Source organism: Ooceraea biroi, chromosome 4 (assembly GCF_003672135.1).
Source record: "Ooceraea biroi isolate clonal line C1 chromosome 4, Obir_v5.4, whole genome shotgun sequence".
Taxonomy (NCBI): Eukaryota; Metazoa; Arthropoda; class Insecta; order Hymenoptera; family Formicidae; genus Ooceraea; species Ooceraea biroi.
In genome coordinates, this window is record NC_039509.1 from 679,403 (window position 1) to 703,935 (window position 24,533).

A 24,533-nucleotide genomic window follows, 5' to 3' on the forward strand; every position below is an offset into this window, starting at 1 on the left:
TATTTACAAATAGGATGATTTACTGCCTTTATTTGCGCATTGTACTCGCACGGACGCTAGGAATTAGCGAGATAGCCTAGAGATTACGACAGTAAAAGTAGTTGTTTCTCTCGGCACTGGTGGTTAACGCAGGCAGTAAAGCACACTTTAGCTGAATCGTTCTGCACCATGAAAGGGAAGCGAGTTATAAACGATGCTCGAAACAACGTTAACTCGTTGCAGGATGCACCATGTAAACGCGATCAGATTTATAGCATTTACAACGATAAGCCCCATGACCCACTAATGAGAGATGCCGCGCGGATAAAACGTTAAGCTGATTCTCGCAATGGAAGAAGCGATATCTTGGTGGATTACGCGCTTCTTGCGGCAATCGAGAATACAGAATCCATTTCTCGTTTGTAAAAGAAGAATGACATTTTGTGACATTTCATTTTTATTAATTTTTATTTTAGTATTATTAATTAGAACAAAATACGTTCGAATATATCTGCAAATGTTTCGTCATGAGCACGTTGGTATAAAACTACTGCAAATGATAATTAAAAATATTTAATAATTATTCGTGAATCTCCTATGAAAACGAACTCCCTAAAAACTAAACAAATTTTAGTTTTATCTCGATGGCGGATGTAGCGCGAACACTTTATGAAATGGCTTTCAAAAAATATTACATGTGCTTCCAGCGCCTTTCTAATATCTATATTTTCGCGAGAACATCTCGTTGCGCTATTGCATAATTCCTCGCCGTAACGGATTGTTTTCTTTCGGACGGATGTCGCGTCGTGTTCGTGGACCGTCGCGTCGTTGTTGCACTTTGCATTTTTCAGCGAGTTATACGGTCCCATACGCTGTAGCGCGGCAACAGCAGCAATAGCAGCAGCTGCAACTGCAAATCCCCGGTACTGGTGCATCATCCGGAATGCAGAAGGAATAGAAACGATGGCGCATCGGGGACAACCCTCTTGGGCCGGTCGACTTCCGGTGCACCGTCTGCAATTCCGTTTTGCAATATTAAACCCGTCCGGGGATGAGTACGCTCCGAGAGGTGCACGGAAGAACGATAACGTTCGGATCTCCGTTGGGAGAAAAAAAAATAGATATAGTAAGCGAGGCAAACTGTCCCGTAAACTTCGTTGAAAGGGAACGAATCGACTCTTCGTTCCCAAGCATTCACGGAAAAACACACACGAACATCCTTTCTCGAGGATCAAGATATTTCTCGAAATATGAATTGATAAAAGCAATTTGCGAAATGAAGATTTAACTTTAAGATGAAATATGTAATCTGACGTCGATTATTTTAAGAGAATCAATGGACGAGTGAGTTCTTGCGACAAGAGCAAGTAATCTTTTCGTGGCTCTTGCCACGGAAATTCTTAATATCCGATTTACGTATTTATCCTCGTTTCTCGAGAGAAATAACTTCTCATCTGAAGCAAATTAACATGAGAACACATCGAGTCTCATATGGCACACGAGGTCGGAGTACGTCATAGCCGACAAAAACACATTAGTCGGATTTATCTCGAGTTTGTGCGAGACGCATTAGCGAAATATTCTTTGTAGAATATTAAAAATTGCAATACGGCAAAATCTGTGAGCCCAAAGCAAATAACCGTTTGAAAAAACAACGTTGCGTAACGGGAAATTCATAAATAATGTATTGTTCGTTCAGTATATTAGCCTTAGTGTACACGTAAAACGAGTAGGATTATTTCAAGCTTTTTTCGGCGGTCTATATTTCACGATTTATTTTCTGTAGAGAAGCCTGCGCGCTCTTCGACATTATGCGTAATGCATGTCGCGCTTTATCTTTTATCGAATCTTTATCTTTTATTATTCCATCCGCGATGTACGCTTTTTTCTCATGGGCTTGATACTCTCATCTCCTCATATCGTCACGTCACACGCGGCGATACGGAGAACGAAAAAAGGGTGCTTTCAGATCCTTGAAAGTTTGGAAGTTTGAATTGAATGCCGAACAATCGCGAGATAGGCTGAAGGTAGAAAGAGAAAGTCGACCGTGGAAGGAAACTGATGTGGCGAAGACGAAGGGATCCTCACGAGGAAACTTTTTCTCCTATCGGACGGTGGAAAGTTTCCTTTGACTCACTTTTCGTGGTGAGTCGTCGACAATATCCGACGTATCAAAAAACCTCGAATCGAAAAACCGCGAGACTCGAATCGTCACAATTGGAAGATAGATATACATATCTCAAAAACATTTCCATTACTACATCTATATGTAATGTAATATTTTGTAATTTCCTTTTGTTACAATATCATTGTATCTTTCATAAGCAGTCTTTGTAAAAATATGTTTAATTAACAACGAATACTAAGTGTGTGTATGTACTTTTACTTGGGGATATTTTTACTATAATTGCCAGCATTTTAGGCAATATTTCACGATAACACTCTCACCGTCTGCCAATCGAAAAAACTGTGGTCGATGGGAGCTCGCTCGTTTATTGCAGACTAAAACAGAGAACGGAAATCCCTGACTGCTGCTAGAATAGTAATCCACGCACGAATCGCGTAGAGAATCGTTTCGCTCGAGTATCTCGATTATTCGAGCAATGCGCAAGCCATTTGTGCGATATTCAAATATTATGTGTCTATCGCAAACACGTTCACCCGTTCGCGTTTCGTCGTTCCGCAATTTTGAATTGCACTCAATCTTCCGTCGTGTCTCATCAACGAGATGAATTCCCTGCGGTTTATAGGATTTGTATGACGCATTGTCTCGTCGTCGTACACGAATATTTCAGGGAATAATGTCTCTCGAGTCGCAAAAAAACACTGAGAATTATTGTTAATGTTTTAGAGCCACGATGACGTAAATGCAAGAAAAATAAATTGGACGCAACGCTGAGTAATCTCTACATGTTTTCGTTTTGTGCATGTGATGGATTTGAATATGAATTTAATTCATTACAAAACAAAATTATGCATATATTTTATATATTTTACATAATTGATTTTATATAATTTGCGACTGTTGTGCTCGGTATCGGAATGATTCGCGATGGATAATACAATTTCGTTAGCAGCGCAACTGCAATTTAAAATGTGAGGTTTGGAAACGTTGCGTTATTAGAAAATAATGTAATAATACTTTGCAAGATGCATACATATACACCATACGCATTCACGGAGCAGTTCGTACAAACCAATTTACCAAAACCGGAAGGAAAGCATCCAATAGATCGATAACAAAAATAAAATTCTATTCGTATTTCGCGGAATAGAGAACGGAAATCGGCAAAATGCTGATGCGCACATCGCTCTGGGCGAGTATCAGCGTTTTTTGTAATGAGTATTCCGACTTGCGTGCTAGCAATATCGAAGCAATCTTCTCTGGGAGGTATTACGCGCCGTCTCAATCGACCTTTTTTAAATGCATCGTTTTTTTTCATGCTCCTCATTAAAACACTTTGCATTTATCGCAGGAAATTGCGATTGCTCAAATGCCCCCTGCAAAGAGAGAAAATCAGGCCGTTTCGATAATCTACACCCACTTTTTTAATCGTTTCATTCATTTACCCCGACAATCGTCAATATGATATCCAAATATTAGGTATCCGCCGGCGGTGTTGGGCATCCACTTTCCATCGATCCCGATGCGATTCGAAATCCACCGGATCCTTCGTAGTGCAGAGCGCTGCAGACCGCAGCCAGATCCGTTTTATCGTCGTCCGTAGCGAGTAATAAAGTTTTCATCGTTTCGACCACCGGCTGCGCGGAAATGCAGTTTCCCTGTTAGCGGCTGAACGTACACACAATTCCGAATAGAGGGAACGGGCGGAAGTATAGGGCAGCGTAGCTAGAGCACGAGTTCGTGTGCGGATCGCCAGCTCATTTTAATCAATCACCGATTACCGATCTAATCACCACACAAATCCTAAAGAATGTGACGAAAACAAAGTAAATATAATATCTTAGACATTATGAACGCGCGATAGCGAGTCGAATTTGCGACTTCTTTATCGTTCTATTAATTATGCTATTAATTATTTTAGAGAATATATTCATGTAACAGTTTTTCAGGCGTTCAAAGAAAATTTCTGTATCTCACGACGAGAAGATTTTCACGGTAATTTCACGTGATATGCCGAGGAACGTCGATCCGATCGGAGTATTTTTAAGACTTTAGCGAAAGTTCAATTCTCCGAAGAATGCTATTGTGTTTCCTCGATGAAATTCTCGGGGCAATCTCGAAACCGGTACAAACGAGTCACCGATCGTTTCGGAAGCGGAAACTTTTGTGGATCGGCTCCAATTTTCCCGCGACGACCGCCGACGCGCTATGTCACGTTTCTACGACTTTTAACCAATGGATTTGCCTCATCCTCGTTCCGTAGCAAAACGAGTACCACTATTGACCAGCGGGACATGTCTAATGGAGTTCTCAGCTAACGCTCTTTCAAAATAAAATCTGAAACACTCCATCACATGTTTCCACCAATAGAAGAATGTAATTTTAATACCTTAATGTTTTAATTGAGAATTTGATAAAAGTGTTCAACGGATGTTACCGTTTTATTTTTGATTAGTAACCTTATCGTGTATAACTCACTCTCAAGATAAAGTCAGTCCGCCGGAAAGACTTCGTCTCACTCGTTACCCGGGAATTGATGCTCCTGTGTTTCTAAGCTCCGCTGATTGCCTTTCCGTTCGACGAGAAACTCGAAGACGACATCACTTAACGAAGTAAATGCGGAAACTCGTCTGAGGCAGTATCCTCCTAAAGCGATTGCCCGCGACTCTTTATCAGTTAACATTTTCCCATTTAATTCTCTCTCGAAACCGCATTCTTCATTATCAGCTAAGACACTTCTCTCTAGCAGCATCTATTAAACTGACAATTAAGCCAATAGCACGTTCTAATTGTACGAGCGAACTTGTGATATCAAATTCTTTTAAACGATTATTACGTCGCATCTTAGGTCTCATTTCCCTTTCCTCCAGACACGATACGTTTAATTAATAGCCACAAGCCCGTGGTACTTGCTTGCAAGACGCGCTTATCGCGAACCGTATTCGGTGCGGGCCTGCAAGATCGTAACCAGGGGGTTCGATGTAGAAAAGGAGGTACGTTGACGTCGTAGCGTTGCCTCACAATGCGGCGTGCACTTCGCCGTAATTTGGACGGTCAATGGCAGGAGATAACTACGTTATGTGGGATTTCGACCATCCTCGAGCGGGAGAAATTTCAGCGGGGTGACGCAAGCGGACCCTGGGGTGCAATCCACTTACATAGCTAATATCCACCACCGCTAGCCATGCACCGGCGACCAGCAGGTATTCTATTAACGTCAGAACACCTTGGCGATGTCAGAGTCGAAGGATACACATGCCTAAAATGTAGCTTTGTGGATTCCTTGAAGGCATCGGTAACATCATCATCAAAGAGAAGCATCTTTCGATGAGAAAATAAATATAAATAAATATTATTCTCTTTCTGAGTTTTCTGTTTTTCTTTCTTTTCATATGTGTCTTTTAATATTTTAATATTTTAATATTTTATAATGTAAAATTAATGTAACATAAATTTGTCATTTAAAGTACATGCAAAGAGAGTGATTTCGGCATTAATTAAAATTAACATACCTTCAATAATGGATATTGCAAATCATTCGGATGATTTGCGCTTGCTCTCTTCTTTTATGCCGACAGATTAACATCCCGTATAATGATACGATCGCTGAATATGTAATTAATCAGAGTTGTATGTAATGATTGCGTATGTAATGATTATGTAATTTAACGTTATTCATTGGGACTTCATCAAATTTCTATCCATGTATCAGATTCGGGATTCGTCACGCCACTCATAATGGCATCCGCCACAGCGATGCGCAATAGAGCGATCAATCCGGATCGGACTAACGTATCGACGAGGCTCACGTGCCAAGCTATCATGCAACCGGTATAATCTTCACAGCTGCTTAATCGGTCGACTCAGCGATCGGAACTTGCGATAGCACTCACGAATATAGGAATCCACGGATACGTGAGTGCGCGCGATACTCGCGCGTGATTGAGGCAATCGGTGCCACTTTGTCGCGCCGAACGATGTCCGACAATTTCATTGAATAAGAGCAAAGGCCAGATTTATTTGAGAAGTAGGACGAACGGATTAGATCGTGCATTACGTATGATCGCAGCGTACAGCGACGACCACGATTAAGAAATGGGAACGGAATCGGTAAAGCGGATCGTTTCGCACGACCTATTGTACGCCGGTTGTCCGTTCGTGCGTACGTACATAAGTACGGGCCACGTTTATTGTATTAAGGAGCTGTCATTAGCACGCACCTGCCATTAGCTCACAGTACAGCTATTTAGCTGGCGTGCCTGTTGAAATATCGCTTGCCTCCATGGAACTTAATTGATTCGTCGAGGGAATTCTTAATTGCGACAGGTATAGCGCGCGAATGCGTCGACCACACGGCGATTTTTCCCAATCAATGGATACGTTTAATTAATTTTGCGCGATAGCATCGCGGCCGACGGGTGACGCGGAAATGGTGGCGAACCGGTTTACAAGTCCCAGATTCGATACGCACGCATATTACGATTCGATAATTTACACGTTTTACGCCATTAATATTTCCTCGACATAAGTAACTCCATTATTGTCAACGCACCGAAAAAGCTGCGTTTCTGCATTACAACGAAATTGCGAAAATACGAGATGTCGAGATTACTTCTTTCGCATATCAATTTGCGGTTTCGTCCACGAGATATCGACCATTTGTGAGGAAGACGGATATGGAACCGCAGAGAATCGGCGAAAGGATCGTCATGTACCGCGACATCGGAGCTTATGTCACGATTCACATCGTGACTCACGATATATTATTAGTGGTTGTTCGTTCTCGTGACTTCGACACAGAGAACGGCCACCAATTGATCTCCGATGTTTCTCCTTTCTCGTAGTCAGTCCGCCTGAGCCCGCGGACAGGAAGTTGCGAAGCCGTAGGGGATGTGTCGAGCAACTCGATAAATCCATCTATTCGTTTAAACGAAGCTATACACGTATTTGCTACACTATGCAACAGTACTGATACCTCATAAACTACGAAATTTGATATATAACGCTCTCTATTCCTTTTCTTCTGTCATAAAATATGTAAAGAAAGGAGGAGTTATTAAAACAATTGAATATCAATTTTCTAACATTCGTATACTACATCGTTGCTAATAGTTGTTCTTCATGCGGAAACACCGACAAGTTCTTGTTCGTACGGTCTAGTCGTGGCCTCAGCACAGTAGACTGACTTGTAATAATTCAAGATCCATTAAACTATTGCTAACAAGCGAACGACGAGTATAAGACAAAATAAGCGAAAAGTTTCATGAGCGAATATTCTTGTAATTATCGGAACGATTTATTACCATAATGACAATTATAGCAATTGTAATTAAAACTTTTCACACGTTAGTCCGAATATGCTCGAATGCATTTCAATTAATTGATTGATTTTAGCGCGCGATGCGCGCCTGGATTTTTTGCGAGAAAGTTGAGGGCAGCCTTCGCTGTGGCGCCGAAGCGTACGATCTTAATCGCGAGGCCGAAGTAAATGAGGCTAATTAGGATTTAACGTATGCGGTTGGACTAATGAAGCTCAACGACCGGTGGTAAGTTTGCGCCGGAACCAGTAGTTGGCGTAACCGAGGCAACTTTGCGCTCAAAAGACGAGATATAGCTTCCTGCCGTTTTAATGCGCCTTACTGAGTATAAATGGCATCACAGGAGGCCGGCGAGATAGTGGCTCGCTATAAAGTAGCGCCTTGTGTAACTCGAGGATAAATATCGGCATTTAAATTCATATTTTCTGTAAAATTAGAAGCCGGGATATCAAGACGCATTCGTTATGTGCAATAACGTAGCTGCGTCGAAAACTGTTTTAAAATAAATTCAGTTCTTGTGACATTAAATGAGCAGTTCCGAAAACAATGTCTTATGTAATTGAGCAATGTTTTCGAGAACTCGAGAAGAGTTATCAGGAAGTCTAAAGAAGGTTCGATCATAATAATAAAATGTGTGCGTCACATTTAAATGTAGGCGGTTCGCCTACATCTCCTAATGCTTTCTACAGACGAGAGGAGGAGAGGACGCGTCAAGACGATACCGAGTTAAAGTCGTTCGATAGAAGTGTCGACTGTAAGATAAAAATCAGTAGCTCGTACGTGATCACGCCTTTTAACGAGATACTTTCACGGCATTTCTACCATCAGAGTGTGTGTAGTTGCCGTATACATATATTCTTCTATAAGTATATCCCAAGGAGCGTCCCTCTCTGGATCCTAAAAAAAAGTAGTCCAGATGTGATAAGAGATGTTATAGCACCAACATCTATGAATGTGAATCTGGTGTTTGACTTTAAGGGAAGTAAAAATTCCAAATATGGTTCACGTCTGTGTCTTAATTTGTATCGAGATTCTTGTAGCTGGACACCGAACATTTCTTAATCATCTCAAGTTTTTTTACCCTGTACAGCATAGACGAAAAACGGGTGGATAGCTGCGCTATAATGTTAAGCATAACCGTGAGTAAAGTCGTTCCCACGATTGGGACGCTGAACACAAGAGATGCCTAGTATTCCTTCGAGGCTAGAATCATTTCCATGAAAGAGCAGCCGCGCCAACACAACGCGACCACTAACGAACGAAGTATGTGTTGTGTGTGCCCGTACGCGTGCGCGGGATTGTGCATCTGTGTGTGAGGAAATAATGTCCCGAGTGAAAAATTCGAATTTCAAGGTACGAACACCCCACGGGCGGGGACGTAAATAACGTCTTCGAACGAATCCGAACGGCCGGAAAGAAACTCCCTGTGGATTTAGGAGGCGTAACAGGTGATTTCTCCTCATCGCGGGACGCATCTCCGGTGGTACTTTGAAATACGATTTGGCCAGGATCTTATGTCGCCTATGCCGCAATTAATGTCAACGTACGCCAACAATGATCATTCATTATCCATTTCAATGAAAAGCGATGATTTATGTTCATCTATATTAAATTCCAATCGGAAAAATAGGCACCTCGTAAATTTTCACGTTCTGCTTGAGTGAAGAACTTTTGAATGTTAATTCACGCAAAACTAAATTAATTTTGAAAAGAAAAGTGGATATTTTTGTATATTAATCCACAATATTAATCCAAGTAAACTGAACAATTTATAATAGGTGTTTTACGTGAAAAATCAGATAAATTTTCCTCTCTTCATCTCTTAATATCTCGCGTTTACTAATTAAATTGTTCGTATACGTGCCGTCGCGCAAATTGCCCTACGGGGTTACGGTATAAATTACTGAGAGCACACTCGTGTCGCTCAAATGTTGCACTTAATACGGATAAAGCGGCAACGTTTAATTTTAGATATAGCTGCGACGAACTATTCCGTACTGCGTGAGCGCGCGCGAAGCGTTCATCAGGTTACGCTCAGGGGATTATGCTTAACCCTGACGCACAGGATACCTCTATCCTCCACCGATCTTTATCCCTCTCCACTACCTGAAGATTATGGGACCCACCGGCACGCCGGGATCACTCGACCACGTAATTCTTCTGTCCTTCCAGAGAAATCTCGGCCGGTTTTATTTCCAAGACAGGTACAAATACCCCGAGCGGTACGATTCCTGACGGAGACGGAGACCAGCTCGTGGAAAAGCTCATAGAAAAGTTAGTTCTACCGCGATATTTCGAGTGGTCAAAGTACAATATAATGAGAATAATTAAAGAAGGGATTAAGGTAATTAAAATAATCATAATTGTGTAATATAGTTTAAATCAGAATCAGAAACATTCTCTTGGTAGATATCTACAGATTTATTTCTATGTAAATAAATTTCGGGGAACGAAACAGTTATAACCCTAATTTAAATTTAAAGATGTGTGTGAAGCTGGCGTATCATTTCGCAGAAAATCATTAATTATTGAGAGTTCTGGCTCCCTTTTTAATAGTTCTAGAATTCCTGATAGGTTAAACACACAGTTCTGGCTATTAAAGCGAAAAAATCGCATAGTGCAAAGTGAGACGCCAACTTCACGCAGCGTCTCACTTTGTCCTGCGACAGTTTCCGCCATAATTCCGGCTAGATTTTAAAAGATCTACAGTTCTACATGAGTTCTAGAAAGAGTTCTAGCGATAAAAGTTTTTTTCATCTTTTTATAATTATTAAAGCTAAAAACTGTTTAAGGGAATGACAACTGGTTAATTTCAGAGAGTTCTGTGCTTTATGAAATATTTCTCGTGTAGTTTTGAACATATTTAACCATTTTCCAAAGAATTCTGAATGCAAACATTAACAATTATTTAATAAAATATTTTTATCGTCCGAGAAAGACGGATATACGGAGATATGGATGAGACGCTGGTCGATTTTCGAGAGTTCTGCTTATTCTAAAACAGTTCTCGTATAGTTCCGGACATGTGCAATGCCTTTCCAAAGAGTTCTGATAGGAACAACGATTAGAAAATTTTTTAAAGAATTATTTCACCCGAAAAGTGGACGTTTTCGACTTTACCAGTGAGACGCTGGCCGAAATGTCGGAGTTCTGGCTTTCCTAAAATACTTTTCGTATGGTTCCACACGTAATTATGAATTTCCTAAAGAGTGCTATGCACCAGCGACATTGCACAATTTAAAAAAAAATTAAAACTGCTCAAAAAGTGAATTTTCATACAGAAAAGGTGAGACGCTGGCCGAAATGTCGGAGTTCTGGCTTTCCTAAAATACTTTTATAGTTCCGCACGTACTTATGATTTTCCTAGAGAGTGCTATGTATGAGAGGTGCATAGAACTCTTTAGGAAATTCATAATTAAGTGTGGAACTATACGAAAAGTATTTTAGGAAAGCCAGAACTTCGACATTTCAGCCAGCGTCTCACTGGTAAAGTCGAAAACGTCCACTCTTCGGGCGAAATAATTTTTTCAAAAATTTTCTACTCGTTGTTCCTATCAGAACTCTTTGGAAAGGCATTGTACATGTCACGAATTATATGAGAACTGTTTTAGAATAAGCAGAACTCTCGAAAATCAACCAGCGTCTCACATATATCTCCGTAGATACGTCTTTCTCGGACGATAAAAATTTTTTATTAAATAATTGTTAATGTTTGCGGTCAGAACTCTTTGGAATACGCTTAAATACGTTCAGAACTATACGAGAAATATTTTAATCTTCACAGAACTCTCGAAAATCGACCAGCGTCTCACCCATATCTCTGTATATCCGTCTTTCTCGGACGATAAACATTTTTTATTAAATAATTGTTAATGTTTGCGGTCGGAACTCTTTGGAATATTCTTAAATACGTTCAGAACTACACGAGAAATATTTTAGTCTTCACAGAACTCTCGAAAATCGACCAGCGTCTCATCCATATCTCCGTATATCCGTCTTTCTCGGACGATAAAAATATTTTATTAAATAATTGTTAATGTTTGCATTCAGAATTCTTTGGAAAATGGTTAAATATGTTCAAAACTACACGAGAAATATTTCATAAAGCACAGAACTCTCTGAAACCAGTCGTCATTTCCTTAAACATTTTTTAGCTTTAATAATTATAAAAAGATGAAAAAAACTTTTTTCGCTAGAACTCTTTCTAGAACTCATGTAGAACTGTAGATCTTTTAAAATCTAGCCGGAATTATGGCGGAAACTGTCGCAGGACAAAGTGAGACGCTGCGTGAAGGTGGCGTCTCACTTTGCACTATACGATTTTTTCGCTTTAATGGCCAGAACTGTGTGTTTAACCTATCAGGAACTCTAGAACTATTAAAAAGGGAGCCAGAACTCTCAATAATTAATGATTTTCCGCGAAATGATACGCCGGCTTCACACACACAATTTAAAGATAAGAAAATATAAAGAATAACCTTATAAAGTCGTCATAAAGCAAAAAGTTGATATGTGCATCAGTACATGTTTTACAGTACACGTGTAAAATGAGATTACTTTGTTAAATTAGACGAAGAAAAATGCGCGACCTGATGCAATTACAATTGCGTGAAAAATTGGAAGTAAATTGCATTCTCTTATTTCGTTGGAGCACCAAAAGATGATACGCGTAAACGGATTCTTCATGAGAAAATGGAAGGAAATATTCAATTTTTTCATCACTTTTATGTCGTATTAATATTTAACTTGATTATGTCACAGGATGCTAAAAATTAATTACTGCATTTTAAATGATAGCACAATCGAATGAGTAAACTTAAATTCACTTCTATTATACGTTTCTCTCAGTCTGCAAATGGCATTAGATACCGGGCATTGAATTAATCTCTTTTCCTCTATCTGTCTCTTTCTCTTTCTCACAAATGCAATACTTTTCATAACGATCTCCTCGTAATCAAGATCTACTGTACAATATGGGAAAAGATAATTTTCATTCTTGAAACAGTAGAATTGAAAAACAAAGCCTTGATTGCACGATATATCCGCGCGCGTTTTTGCTCGGATCTCTCATTCCGTCGTCATTAGCAACATCCAATTAACGAATATTTTCGATTCGACGAAAAGGGGTTTCATCATGAACGGAAAATCGCGCTTCGTGCTCAAACAGCCGCGGGAGTACGGCGAGCTGGTTTCCCTCTGTTTAATAGCTCTCGATTTTCGTCCGTGCGTTCGAATCGCCGATCCACGATTCGATGCGTCAATTAAATGAGTGCAAGAATCAATGACCGGAAGTAATAGTCGATCGGGAATCATGGAAAAGGTCTCTAACGGTTGCAGAGATACTATCGAAGTCCAGTCGTGGCGCGCAAGAGCTTTTAATATTCATCGCTTACTACCGCGTGTATACTTCCCGAGAACAGTGTTGCAATATGATTCAGCTACATATTAAAAGCGTCTCTACTCGCGCGCGTAAGAGACTGTGCGATAAAAGTTTTAATACGAGGCCATAAAGATAACGACCGGCTCCTTTCGTCTCGATTCTTTCGCACGTAAATTTTATGCATAAGTTCTTATTTTCAGGCGGGAATACCGGTTTCTCGCACATTCGACCATTGGAGGGAAATAACTCCGGAGCCAAAGAGCGCAAGGCAATTTAATTCCAGTAGCATCATCGCATGCCAGTACGTTCGTTCATCAATGCGCGCGTTTACGTGCGCAAATCGATCCCGCGCGCAATTTCATTGTGATGAATAAATAGATTTATCGATCATTCGTTTCGCCAAGTGGAAATTCCGCCGGTGCTAACTTTCGGGCCAATCGCTCATTGGGCGACAACAGTTGGCGTACCTCTGCGAGAACATTGTCGGACATTGCAGCTTTGAATTAACGTGGACAGGCCGAGATATGCGCGGAAACAAGTGATGAGAGGGAACAGGGAGGAAGAGGCGGAGGGCGAAAGCGAGCGGCTGACACATAACGCGTCGATACGCACGTATGTACGCGGTCGGATTTATGCGAACGTATCTATTGCTCATGCGGCATCGCGAGCGAGATCGCGTAGGCGCAAAACGGAGACACGAAATTCCGATGCACGTTGTCCGATCTCCGTTGTGAACGGCTCTTCATAATCGGAACGCGAGCACCAGTCAGCCACGCGCCCACGCACGTGCTTGCGTGCGTGAATGCGGCACGAGTGCGTGACTACGTGCCTACGTGCGTGCATGGGCGGCCGAAGGTGGGCATTTTTCAAACACGTACGGCTCCGTATTGAGACGTTTTCCGCGGTGGAAAATCACGGCCTGGGAAACGTATGGGCTGTTACACTTGCGGCGGAACATTAGCCTGCGTGATTTATCAGCGGCGAGATCGAAGCGAGCGACTCGTGATTGACTTAGGGCTTGGTTGTCGCTCGGTTATAATTTTCGCGCGGCACTGTCATATATCAGTACATTCTGTGGTGCACCTGCATGCGGTTTTCCTTCGTACTATAATTTAATTTGCTGCGTCGTTGCGTAAGTTTATTGATACGGTATCGTTGCCTTAATAGATGTCCGTGATATTTCAGCGTCTCTAGCAGATTGATTGAATGCACATTAATAAATAATATATCGCAAATATGATATGAAATTTTATGTTGCATGATATTGTAAAGTAGGATTTTATTATTCTTGAATAAATTATGTTTATAAATTGCACTTTCTTGATTTCTTAATTTCATTCGGTATGCGTGAAAAAATGTGTGAATATTTTGCTAATATTTTTTTAAAACTTTGCTTTACAAAATCATATTCATTGAGTGTAATACATTATCGCGAGTAAATATTACTTAGATGAGATAAGGTTAATGTCATGTACGTAATTTGAGTGAATTAAATGAAAGAAACATTCACGTCAAATTTCAATGGCGCTTTCTGTCTTCAATTAATCTCGTTCTTCTATTTCTATCAATTTTACTGCACTTTATTTAAGCAGAGAACTGATATCTTGGTGAAACTTCCCTTAACTCAATTTTCATTGCCGTCGATGCGCGAAATGTATTTAAGGTAATCCTCATTCTATCTCTCCGCGTTTTACTCCGTCATTTTTAACAGGAGACAACCACTATTTGCATAAAAATGAGAAACCCGTACGAACGGTTCTGAATACTTAATCACATGAATGGAGATTAATTTAATCTAATAACGTTACTTGCGATCAAAGTATATAAAACTGTAACGAGATCCATATTAAGTAATTTCTTTATGCAGAACAAATACTTTTTTCATTATTACTTCATATTTGTTCCAATCTCATTGTCAACATAAACGGATATATGCATTTTTCAAACATAATTCTCGGTATTAATCTCAATATAAATCTTTGTTCAATTTTGATTTAATACATGCATCACTTTCTGCTGAATGAGCTTTATTTCTGAGCGTGAACTACACGTGGATCGTATACTTTTCTTGTTTAACACACCTACGCACCATCGTTATCGCGGCGTACACACTTTCGGTTCGCCGACTTCAGTCCCATGACGTTTGAATTATTCAGCGGAATTATTTATGAAGTTTCGCTACGAGAACGACGAGATCGAAAATATTAAATTCACACACGCGACCCCTTGTTCGGCCGCGCGCGAATCACCGGCCGTATAAATTCATCGGGTTTGGTACTCGCCATCGTCATGCCACTCTGGCACAACAGTAATGCGTGCAATTATTAAAGACGATGTTTCCTCTGCGCGTGTACATAACACTTAATAGGTTTACCCTTTGCCGAATGGAGGCCCGTCTTTATGAGATGTAAACTCATGGCACCATTAATTGCGATCGTATCTTCCGAGCGGTACCCCGCTGGGAGCCGTGTGCCGTGCGTCCGTAAGTGCGTAATAGATGCTGCATTAGGATTAACGATAATTTAAATGCTTTAATTGGATTTCGGTTGTAATGTAATTTGCTATGCGCAATTATCACTTTGCAATTGGCATTGCGCGATCAACACGTTAATACGCTTTCCCGACTTCACGGCTGCTGAAAAATATTGATTTAAATTGAATTTATAATCCTTGTCTTGCGAAATGCAGATAATGATTTGTCTACGAGATATGTAGAAATATTTTTTTACAAATACCCGTTGCCCAACCTTTTCGCATGTTCTTTCGCGAATAGACCAATTTTATCTGTTTGAGAAAAAAATTCTCTCTCTCTCTCTCTCTTTCTCGTAGACTTAAATTCTACTTTTATTTACATTTTCACGGAAATTTGCAGAACGCGATAAAGTCCAGAAATAAACATCGGAGAAAATGCGTTTGTCCACTAAAGAGATGAGAAACAGCATGATTTCGCTTAGACATTACTTTGAATTCTGGAAGCCGAGGAAAAAAGCTTTTCATTGCTGATCCTCATGGAAACGTGGCGGATCACCATGAATACGTGAACTATGTAAGTCGTATTAGTATCAAGCATCTCCGCAACGTGCATACCGCGCGCGTGTGTATATCGGAAAATACGGAAAAGTTCGCGCACAAAGGATGCCGGAACACGTCGTAAAACGTGCCCGCCATACGCGACGACGCTTTACGCGCGTGAACTTCTGTTCATAAAATTTAACAATGCCGCAAGCATTTAAAAGGTCTTGTCGTAACTTTTCTTGGGTCTCCGTGACTCCTATAATTTCATCTCTGACAGACCTCCACGGATCTCGCGATATACGTTCCAATAAACGTCGCTCTTATTGCCTTTCTTTCTTCGTGGCACTTTCGCTCTAAGGGGAACAAACGTTCGCGCGTCTCGCCTCGCGTATGACGCTGAATTATTTCCGGAAAAGGAATGGAGAGAGTGATATTTCGACTTCAAAAGCCGAACGTTTATTTGGTTCTCGAGCTCTTCGAGAGCGCTCGCGTTTACCTTTTCGCGATTCGATCTCATACACCAATTCAAATATATGCGTACCGAATCTCGAGCCCTCGTTGCTGCTGCTTGGAAAGGAGCGTTTTAATTGGCGGCACAGTTAGAGGGAACACCGCATACCGCAAATTTGCATGAAGAGACAGAGGCAACGGCAGGATTCAAAAGGAAGGGAGAGGGAAGGGCACAGGAGACATGCCTTTTAAGGCGGTGAATCGGCGAGATTTAAAGGGCAACGAAAAGACGTGATCGAACGAACGACATACAAAAGGTTATTAGCGTAATTAGTACAGACTACCTGGCTGAATGCCGACCGATCCGGCGATCTCTCGCGGATACTGAAATGGGTAAGAGTGGCGGAATTAACGAGGTGTAAATCGCGGAGATACGTTTTAATTAATGTGCCGACGTGGAAATTCGTATTGTCGAGGGCCCGGAGGAAATGATCATGGAATGGGCGACGTTAATGAAGCGCAAATATCACGAGATACGCGTAATGACACGACATAAGGACTATCGCAAGAAAAACATCAATGGACCAATACTATGTTGCTGATATCGTAGCGAGATAAATGGCCGCCGATGATTAGTCACGTCGCGATAAAAATACGAAGATAAGGAAAAGCGAGTCTTCAAAATGTTTAAGAGCAGAAACCAGTCGCGCGATTTATTAAACTGCGCGCGCTGCGGTTAAATACTAGAGGCAACGAGCATCGATGAACGTGCGATAAATCTATGTACAGCGCGCAACATTTTGCAGTGTGAGTAAATGCATAAAATCACAAACATGGCGCGATAAATCTTACGCAATCCCGTTCCATACATACATGCGGCCGGACAAAAATCAATCACGTACAATGAGACGAGACCGTCCGATTTATTTCACAGGAAACCACAAATTTTTTGCGTGTATCCGAGATCGTTAGATAAATAAATGCGCTTCGATCGGGACGTGCATTGTTTCGCTCAATGCGCACGTGCGACACAGATGGAACGTCGCACTTTCATGAATTCACACGCACATTTCTGCAAAAGTAATATTAACTTTACCGTAAACACGTGCCGCACGTCACACCAATGTCGCGTGAAAGCAGAAGTATTATAGAACCGAAAGATATCCTTCAACGTTACCATTTTCATCATTCTATTCGATCCAGTTTGTGGAATTTCTTACGGCAGTTGCGGATTTTATAGCCATACATTCTCCTTCGTTCGACGCGCGCGCGAACAACCCATTGCGGGAATGCATGCCACGTGGAAAGGCGACGCGATATTACAAACGCCTTTATTGTGCGAGATAATGCTTCGTTAAATCCATGTTACCGCACGCATGGCAGGTAATAACCGATGCAGCGGCTCCGATCGTAAACCCCCGCAATTTTGACGTTACGTTCCGACAACACAAGTTTACACTCGCGCGCTATTACGACATAATTATGTAAATATTTAAATCGTATAATCAACATGTCTTATCTTCCCCACTTATTCTTATTCGTGACAACTTCGTTGAGTCCATTTTTCGGAGTGATGTTACTTGAAATCTTCTTAGTTTTGCTTGTTGATCTTTACGATTAACAAGAAGAGATTTTCCGTGAAAAATTACAGCGGCAGAATACTGTGAAGTACAAGTGACGCTAATCGTTACTGAACGACTACGTCATTTCGCTTAACCACGGACGATCAGTGACTGCATAATTGCTTGACATTCCTCACAGGCAAACCTCATCCCGTACTGTTAATGAATCACGACGCATCCGTTTTATGAGCACTCCGGCTAACAAAAGACTTTCTTCTCTATGAAATTTATTTTTTGTTCACTTTTACAAACAGAAATATATATATATAACTCTAAATGTCATTAAATCCTGAAAATATAAAAATGGTTTTCATCATCCAATTTTCTACTTTACGAGGTAAAAATTTTATCACAGATAAAATGATTTTAATAACATACATTTTTGTGATTTACTTCCATAGATATGAGCGAAAATGAGAAAAAATATTGGAATATAAGCTAGTTGAATGACATTTTCGAAATGGAAAATTCTATTATCTCGTGGAGTTACGGAATCGTTGAATTTTTGGTGGCGCTGTCGCGAATTTCACAATGACGTGGGATAAAATCACATGTAGTTGAAACTTCATTACGTTCGTATCCGGAAACGCGCTGATCGACTGGATGTACGGCAGCGTTACACGGGTCACGTAATTTTCCAGCAAATTAGAAGATTAAGTACGAGCAGTAAGAATGCCGCACACTCGGATAGAGCGAGACCAAGGGTGCACCTCCGCAATTTCACCGTGCAAACACGGATGCGGGACCGAAATTGGAATGCGGTTGGCCGCGGGGACAATGCCGGACGTTTTTAATTTTAATGCTTTCATTAGGAGTAATCTCGTGGGCCGTAGCGATGAGATGTGAGATATAGGTCAGCCTACGATGCTATCTCGTTTCGCCTCGGGCTCCGTTATCTAAACATCTTTTCTCTTTTCATGCAGCCACCGCGATGCAACACAAATCAAGTGTAAGCAATCCTCAGGTGGAGTCCCATGCACACTGTGGACGCTGTTTTCATTGAACTTTACGCGCTTTGTGCCGAGTGCAAAGTTGCACGGGAGGCACAGATTTCTGATCTGTCTACCGTAATTACGCGCGTTCTTACACGTGGCATTCTTACAGCGTATTGTCGAGGGTCATTGTCTTTCCAGCACACACGTTGCCTCTCCTTTCATTCACGACATACGCGCATATCGATACGCCGTATTGAAATGAAAAAGACGCGTTGCCGCGAGATGTGTATCGACTTTTTCGCTTGTTCCTGCAGGAATGCATTTTGCCGATTATTTCAAAAAAACAACGCTACGAATGACGCAACGTAGGCAAATTAGCTCGACTCGCTTCATCCTATCTTCTGTCTGTATCATATTCGCAACAGGTAAAAAACGAATGGCGCCTCCGGTTACGATTGACTGTCGGATAACGAGGATATTTCGCAATTTGCTCAAAAAAACGAGGCAGTTAAGGATAATTGAATTAGTTTCTTATACGTGGAACTTATATTCCGCAATGTACGAATGCAAGAACAGTGGTGACCGTTAATCGCTGGCTCCGAAATAAATTTTTCGGGCGAATTAATAGCGGAATTCTATATTTCAACGGAGAGAGAGGAGATCTGAATATAAATATCTTTGCTGATCGATAATATCTTTCTTGAACCATATGTAAGATAAGAAAATTACGCGCTCCAGATTCCCAAAATATTCATATCAAAAAAGTAATATCTGAATACATATCTGTGAATATAACTTTGCTATGAGGTAATGTATCTTTCAAAGAGAGCAAAAGTTTCGATCCATCAGCATCCACATTTCGGTCAAGACTCTCTTTCTCGATCTTTGCCGGGACGGAAATTGGTTACGTTCGCCGCCGGAAATAAAAGAGAGATGCGCAACACCGTGCGATCCCGCATCACGCTGCTTACGTCGTGAAATATTCATTTTCTTTCGCCAGAGTTAAATTTTCAACGAGGATCTCTTTCTCTTCCTCTCACGAGATCTGTGAGGAAGAATCGTCCAAGCGGATTTAATTTAAGTTTTGCTGCAAGTTTCGCAAGTCAGGTGTCGACTGTATTCCAGCGGCGTGTATAATTTTGCCGTTGTTCTACGCTCCGGAAACACATCGCGATCCCTCGCTTTGGCGGATGCGGGCTGCTGACGGCGCGTAAGACAACTCGCCGCGCAGTATGGCTAATGCGCGCTAGATAACGACGATAACGAGACACTTGACACCCAGAACGAGCACACTCGGTCTACGCACCTGCGAAGCAACTGTTAAGCAACCAACGACGATGACGACGACGAAGTGCAACATCGACAGCGCGTCACGTTCTCGCGCAATCCATCAGTATTAGAGACCCATCTGCACACCCACGCCTCTTCCCTGAGCTAGGATTGCCTTAACCCTTTTGATGCTGAACAGCGTAGCGGCATATACTACTCGGATGATCCGCATAATTGATTACCACGCGTCAAAACTGAATTTGAATCGATAAAATCGCTTGATAAAAGGAACGTAAAAAAGAGCAGAATTTTATGAAGCTAAATTTTTGGAGAATATTTAGAGAGACATTTTTTTAAAACTAGCAAGCTCTTTTTCATGAAAACCGAAACACGTGAATTTACGGCGTACAAAAGTATCGTTCACCAGATCGAAATAGTTTTTGCGAATTTTATATTCATTTTATATAAAACTGTGCGAAGTTAAAAATCCTTGTCGCGCAAACGGAAATAGTAGACCAGCTTCACCATTCAATCACCATTAGATGATGTAACTATTGCCGCGAAAAATATTGTTGGTACCGCCAGGCCTACATCCTTTACGCCGGCATAGATTTATTGCGCGTTGGCGAACAAGGTAAATCAAATTAGGAACGTATAGAGCGTGGTACAACCTAGATTCGCGGCAGAGATTATTTTAAGGAGGAGCCTCGAGGCGGCCTACTCGGTAGCGCGATGAATATGAAACGTGCGAAAGAGCCATGCCGAATCGTTACGCTAAATCTCACGACGAAGGCGTTGCGGCGCTCTGCGTAACGAGAAAATGACTCAGTCTCGATTTAACACTTTCTTTCTCTCTCTCTCTTTCTCTTCTCTTAAGGATTCACTTAACGAAACCGCAAAATGCCTTTAAACTGAAATTTTAACGATCGAGACATGCGCTTCCGCATTGCCTCGATCTATCTTGTATACAAGATATATCTTGTATCTACGCGATACGATAAGATCCACTGCAAGCACATTTCTGATACGTTGCTGTTTATTTACGTCTGATATAACTGATATTATAAACAATTCCTCAGCGAAAATTCTTTATCGCGCGTGTACACAGTCGCGTGCGGCTGGCAGGAAGTATCTTAATCATCCTAACGTCGATTACGTAACTGCAGAGATACAGAATAATGAAATCTTTGTGCATTCTATCGTATTATAAATTAAGCAGGTCTCCTCCACAGATTTACGTACATATATGTGTCACAAAGCGCGTCACAAAACGCTACTTGTTTACAATTTTCGTGAAACTGTAAACCGTTCGTGTTCCGCTTTAATCCCGGAGCAGCGAAACGGCGGATTTCTGTCGAGCTCCAGCGCGAATCTCGGAGCAGGATGTCTAAGCTCTTTCATAAGACCCTGAATTTGAACCCCGTCACATCGCTCCGGCAAGCAGCGCGTCGACCGGAAGGCTCACCTTATTTCTCCGGCAACTTCGGTCGAGGGAGAGATAAATCCCGTCAACGTTCGCGGCAACTTCCGAGCCCGCGGAACCGAATAACGGATATTACGGAGGAGCAACTCTCTGGGCTTCGGCGGGAGCGACAACTCTGGGACTCGAATAAGCCTCGAATTGTGCCGCGCGTGCCCGACCGACACGCAATATTCCCGGAGAAAGAGACACATGTGGTGCCGGTGTTGCACAAACGTCGCTTTAGCGCGAAAGCCTGTTCGACGTGTATCCCGACGGCACTTGTGTGAGGTATTTTGGTACCCCCGTGGTGCAGGATACCCAAGAGACATTTTAGTTTATAAGCTCGATGTTATCACTTAAGAGCGTAAACTCAATTCCCGCACAAACACGCAAGGCACGTAACAGGTTTGCTAATCTTACGTTCGGACGCTTTGAATATCTCATGTATTGTTTGACAAGAATATATATACATATATACAATAGACTTAACATTTCTATCTATAACTTATTATTGCAATACGTAGGGAGGAATTAAAAGGGAGAATTAAATGAATAATATATCTTTTATATAGATAATATGAAAAATATATCTTTTATATCAGATTTTATCAGATCTCTAGATATGCCGGCAGCAGATGTTCCAGACAAAAAAAAGGTCGATTAACTTCACGTAACTCAAGTAGCGCATAGTTATAAAATTAATTAGTTTCGCTAATGACCTCACAGTATGGGGCATTGATATCCTCGAGCACCCCGGCACTGCGGCAAGAGGAAGTCGTACGATGACGAACACGACGGATTTCTTGTCGACCAACTACTTCTCTCCCCCTCTCCTGATGCGCTCTATCCACGCGTCTCCTTCGCAGGCTCCTCACGACGTGAACCGGTACGACCGGAAAGAACCGGCGGAATTCTCTATTCCTCCTCCCTCTCACACTGACCCAACACATAATCTCATTCCCCACGCATTGTCAAAACAACGATCCGTACAGTCAAATCTCGAGGCATTTAACTCGAAAGAGTCGGTCTACATTTCTATCTTATTCAAAATTTTATACAGTTTCCTATTATTCCTATATGATATTTTTCTTTTCTTGTTTTTTTCTTTATTTTCAAAATGCGTTAGCTGTACTGTCAACTGTTATGTCGGACTGAAAGTACTACATATAATGCCGTGAATATGCGCCATTTCTACCACGTCGTATTATCTTCGTAGAAGTGCAAGCACGTTCAACGAGTGACATTGATATTGCCAGCTTGATCCTTTACATCTCATTTTTCGCTGAACTGCGGATTCGTTATGAATAAAATAAAAATAATATGAATAGGATATGTGTGTGCAAAAATATTATTCAATTTGAAACACAGAAGCGCAATGAAATATTTTTAAAATATTCTGTATATGTATAAACACTAAAATTTTCGCTTTTTTAATAAAAGAAGAAAAACAGTAATTAATAATTTTTTAAATCTCAATATCGTACAGATATATTCCGCTATTGACTGAAAGGAGCGCGATATGTCATTGATTCCACGGCAATACGGTAGAAATGATGTATAGCATTCCGACTGGTTTTATTACAAAAAAGAAAGAATTGCCGACTCTCGAGTAATATAGTTTCAATAGTCATCCATACCAGGAATATCGACGCAAATAGAATGTGTGCTTGTATTCGCCACGATTCTACCTTCGTCAGCATATTTACAGTCTGGGACGGCGTAAAGAGCGGCAGCGTAAGCTCCAATTTTTCGAAGTGTGTGTGTGCGTGTGCATATTGCGTTCTACAGATATGAAAAATTCGCACGCTTAAATGAGCAATCTAAATTTGCGGCGCGCGAGAAACTGCTGACCGGATCCTGAGAATACATAAGCGTTTCCAGCTCACTGAGACATCTACATCTGCGTCTCTTCAGGATGCAGAAAAACGTGAAAAAGGACCCCCTCCCATGTAGGACATTGGAGTACGGGATGAACGCGATTTAAATAGCTTTTGCAACTTTTGTTATCTTTGTTTACCTCGAGGGTGACATGCACGCCGAGCTATTTTTTATAATAAACTTTTGTGCATATCGCGTATTTATTTGACGAAATGAAATGTACGTGTCGCGCTGCAAGCCTGCAGACACATTCATCGCCATGGTTATCCGAGCGTTTTTTGTTCCGTGTGGGATAAAAGGCGGGCGAAATCGATATATCCTATTCCAATGACGGGATGGAATATTTCATTAAATATTCGTACACGCTGTTTTTTACGGAGCAACGGAGGGACGTCGCGCGACTGGCGGCAACTTCGTTTTCGGAACGCGGACGAGAAACGCGCGGGTCACGTGATCGCGTTATGTATAATTCGAAAACGCAAAGTACGTGTCGCGACGCTGCTCACCTGGGATTCTAATCCCATTGGCGCGAATAGCTTCGCGCTGTCGCCCCGCACACGCACACGCACACGCATGTACAGTATACGTGACACATACTTACTTGGCAGTCCTTGAGACGATCCCGCGGCAGCTGAAGAGACGTAAGAAGCATCCACCGATGATGATCTCTCGTGTCGAGCACCGTCCACCGTGTCGACAAGCGGCCTCGTGTAATGGCGTACTTTTGCACTGACGATCGAACCGAACCGAACCGAGTGCGATTACGCGACACTCGCGCGTTTACGATCGTACGTCACTCCACGGTAACACACGGTAACACGGGCGCGATAACGCGGTCACGGAGGAGAACGATCACGCGTATCGTATCGTAGACGGCAAGACCGGGCGAACCGGACGGAGCGAGAAGCGTAACGCGACCCCACCGCAACGAAGGTCGGAGCACGACTGAACTGACTTGAAGCGCGTCGCTCTCGCGCCCGCTCGAACACCGGCGACGGTCCGCCGTGAAGTGCGCGCCGCTTGCACTTGCGAACACTTGGCCTGCGAGGTCTCGCGAGGTACCTGTCAATCTCTCGCGCGCGCAGGGCAGCCTCACACGA

The 24,533-nt window shown here is 41.8% G+C and overlaps 1 protein-coding gene across 2 annotated transcripts in view; it reads right to left on the minus strand.

The window, feature by feature from the left end:
* Positions 1-24,476, minus strand: part of LOC105283599 (CD151 antigen) — an 89,441-nt gene extending 64,965 nt beyond the window's left edge. The window contains exon 1 of one of the 2 annotated variants that reach the window (XM_011346492.3): positions 24,035-24,476. The gene's annotated coding sequence lies outside the window, so the exon portion shown is untranslated. Of the gene's footprint in view, positions 1-24,030 lie in introns of both variants that reach the window. The other variant, XM_011346493.3, reaches the window with a different exon arrangement.
* Positions 24,477-24,533: the final 57 nt, after the last annotated feature.